This window comes from Nomascus leucogenys, chromosome 10 (genome assembly GCF_006542625.1).
Source record: "Nomascus leucogenys isolate Asia chromosome 10, Asia_NLE_v1, whole genome shotgun sequence".
Lineage (NCBI taxonomy): Eukaryota > Metazoa > Chordata > Mammalia > Primates > Hylobatidae > Nomascus > Nomascus leucogenys.
In genome coordinates, this window is record NC_044390.1 from 63,534,146 (window position 1) to 63,538,082 (window position 3,937).

Sequence of the window (3,937 nt, forward strand, 5' to 3'; positions counted from 1 at the left end):
TTGTGGGGTGGGGGGAGGGGGAAGGGACAGCATTAGGAGATATACCTAATGCTAAATGACGAGTTAATGGGTGCAGCAAACCAACATGGCACATGGATACATATGTAACAAACCTGCACATTGTGCACATGTACCCTAAAACCTAAAGTGTAATAATAAAATATAAATAAATAAATAAATACATAAAATTAAAAAAGAGAAAAAAGTCTATAAATACATTACTAGGATTAATGAGTGAGTTTAGCAAGGTTGCTGAATACAGGGTTAATAGAAAACAATGTTAACAGCATTTCTGTATACCAGCAAGAAATAAATGGGTAATAAAAAAATAAAGATAACATTTATAATAACAAGATATTTTATGTGCCTAGGAATAGATCTAACACAAAAGTACAAAACTTCTATACCAAAACCTATAAACTATTATTATTATATTGGTGTCTTTTGATGAAAAGATGTTCTAAATTTTAATGAACTCAAATCTATCAGTTCCCTCATGGTTTATATTTTCTAAAAGCTATTTAATACGTCTTTTTTTTTTTTTTTTTTTTTTTTGAGACGGAGTTTTGCTCTTGTTGCCCAGACTGGAGTGCAATGGCATGATCTTGGCTCACCGCAACCTCCGCCTCCCAGGTTCAAGCGATTCTCCTGCCTCAGCCTCCCAAGTAGCTGAGATTACAGGTATGCACCACCACACCTGGCTAATTTTGTATTTTTAGTAGAGATGGGGTTTCTTCATGTTGGTCAGGCTGGTCTCAAACTCCCAACCTCAGGTGATCTGCCCACCTCAGCCTCCCAAAGTGCTGGGATTATAGGCATGAGCCACTGCACTCGGCCCTAATACGTCTTTCCTAACCCCCAGATCATGAAGTTATTCTTCCACAAAACTTCTAAACACTTTATAAATTTGCCTTTCATGCTTAAATCTGTTCATCCTCATGGATTAACACTTTTCTTGATAATAATAATGATTATAGGCTGGGCGTGGTGGCTGACCCCCGTAATCCCAGCACTTTGAAAGGCCAAGGTGGGCGGATCACCTGAGGTCAGGAGTTCAAGAGCAGTCTGGGCATGATGGTGAAACCTCATCTCTGCCAAAAATACAAAAAATTAGCTGGGCGTGGTGGTGCATGCCTTTAGTCCCAGCTTTTCAGGAGGCTGAGGCACAAGAATCTCTTGAAGCTGGGAGGTGGAGGTTGCAGTGAGCCAAGATCATGCCACTGCACTCCAGCCTGGGCAACAGAGAGACCCTGTCTATAATAATAATAATAATGGTTATAGGTTTTGGCATAGAAATTTTGTATTTTTTTATTAGATCTATTCCTAGGCACTTAAAATAGCTTCATGTTATTATAAATGTTATCTTTATATTTTTCATTACCTATTTATTTCTTGCTGGTATGTAGAAACACTATTAATATTGTTCTGTTAACCCTGTATCCAGCAGCCTTGATAAACTCACTCATTAATCCTAGTAATGTATTTACAGATTTCTTTTTTTTTTTGAGACACAGTCTTGCTCTGTTGCCCGGGCTGGAGTGAAGATGCCCGATCTAGGCTCACTGCAATCTCCACCTCCCAGGTTCAAGCAATTCTCCTGCCTCAGCCTCCCAAGTAGCTGGGATTTCAGGCATACACCACCATGCCCAGCTAATTTTTGTATTTTTAGTAAAGATGGGGTTTCATCATGTTCGTCAGGCTGGTCTTGAACTCCTGACCTCGTGATCCGCCCGCCTCAGCCTCCCAAAGTGCTGGGATTACAGGTGTGAGCCACTGCGCCCGGCCAGATTTCTTTTTTTGGGCGAGTTTTACTTTCTTCTTGCATACTAACCTACCTCCTTTTTATTATAAAATACATATATTCCAAAAAGTGTCCAAAACCGAAATGTTCACCTGAATGATTTATTATAAAGCAAATACCCCAACCATCCTAGCCAAGATTGAAATCTGAATATCAGGAAATCGAGTATTTCAGATTAAAAGTACCGAGCACATTAGAGACATTGTATAGTACATGCTCAACACGCAAAGAAAATAATAACAGCCACAAGCCTATATGTACCAAACAACTGGAGAGCTAAATATTTAAGGCAAAACACGTAGAAAACCAAAAAGAAATTGATCAAAATATAACTACAATGGCAATTATCATACAACTTTTTCAGAACTCAGAGATCTAATAGAGAAAAAAGATATAGAGAAATTGAATAATGCAAACAAATATGATTTAATAGATACTTAGTCATTATTAGAAATGAACAATTTTAGGGAAGGGAGATGGATTTGTGAACCCTGGAGCGAGGTTCTGCCTACCCAAGGCCGCTGCTGTGTGGAGACCCCTGGGTGAAGCCACTGTCATCATGTCTGACCAGGAGGCAAAACCTTCAACTGAGGACTTGGGGAATAAGAAGGAAGGTGAATATATTAAACTCAAAGTCACTGGACAGGATAGCAGTGAGATTCACTTCAAAGTGAAAATGACAACACATCTCAAGAAACTCAGTCATACTGTCAAAGACAGGGCGCTCCAATGAATTCACTCGGTTTCTCTTTGAGGGTCAGAGAATTACTGATAATCGTACTCCAAAAGAACTGGGAATGGAGGAAGAAGATGTGATTGAAGTTTATCAGGAACAAACGCGGGGGGCGGTGGTCATTCAACAGCTTATTCTTTTATTTTCCCTCGATCCTTTAATCCTTTATTTTTAAAAATAGTTCCTTTGTAATGTGGTATTCAAAACAGAATTGAAAACTGGTACCCCATCTCTTTGAAACAGCGGATAATTTGAATTCTGGTGCTCATTATTCATTATTGTTTTCATTGTGCTGATTTTTGGTGATCAAGCCTCAGTCCCCTTCATATTACCCTCTCTCTCTTTTTTTTTTTTTTTTTTTTTTTTGAGACGGAGTCTCGCTCTATCGCCCAGGCTGGAGTGCAGTGGCGCAATCTCGGCTCACTGCAACCTCCACCTCCTGGGTTCACGCCATTCTCCTGCCTCAGCCTCCGGAGTAGCTGGGACTACAGGCGTCCGCCACCACGCCTGGCTAATTTTTTGTATTTTCAGTAGAGACGTGCTTTCACCGTGTTAGCCAGGATGGTCTCGATCTCCTGACCTTGTGATCTGCCAGCCTCAGCCTCCCAAAGTGCTGGGATTACAGGCATGAGCCACTGCGCCCAGCCTACCCTCTCCTTTTTAAAAATTACGTGTGCACAGAGAGGCCACCTTTTTCAGGACATTGCATTTTCAGGCTTGTGGTGATAAATAAGATCGGCCAATGCAGGTGTTCATAATGACTTTCCAACTGGCCCTGATGTTCTAGCATGTGATTGCTTCACTCCTGGACTGTGACTTTCAGTGGGAGATGGGAGTTTTTTCAGAGAACTGAACTGTGGAGAAACGACCTTTCCTTAACTTGAAGGTACTTTTAAAATTTGAGGGTCTGGACCAAAAGAAGAGGAATAGCAGGTTGAAGTCAAGATGACAGATAAGGTAAGAGGGAAGCCTAACTCCAAAGATGGCTTCACTGAAGAAAAGGCATTTTAAGATTTTTTTAAAATCTTGTCAGAAGATCCCAGAAAATTTCTGATTTTCATTAGCAATTAATAAAGTGATACATGCAGAAATGAATAAAACAGAACACTGCTCTTTTTTATTTGTACTTTTTGGCCTGGGATATGGGTTTTAAATGGACATTGTACCAGCTTCATTAAAATAAACAATATTTGTAAAAATCGTAAAAAAAAGAAATGAACAATTTTAAAAGAGAAAATAACCTTAATGACTTGGAAATTAAGAAATATGCTTCTGTGGTGAGAGGGTCATTTGAGCTCAGGTGTTCAAGACCAGCCTAGGCAACACAGCAAGACCCCCATCTCATATCTATACACACACACACACACACACACACACACACTTCCAGATAATCCTTGGATTAA

At 39.9% G+C, this 3,937-nt stretch overlaps 1 pseudogene; it reads left to right on the forward strand.

The window, feature by feature from the left end:
* The first annotated feature begins 2,360 nt into the window (after nucleotides 1–2,360).
* On the forward strand, nucleotides 2,361–3,387 carry LOC100583403 (annotated as a pseudogene).
* Nucleotides 3,388–3,937: the final 550 nt, after the last annotated feature.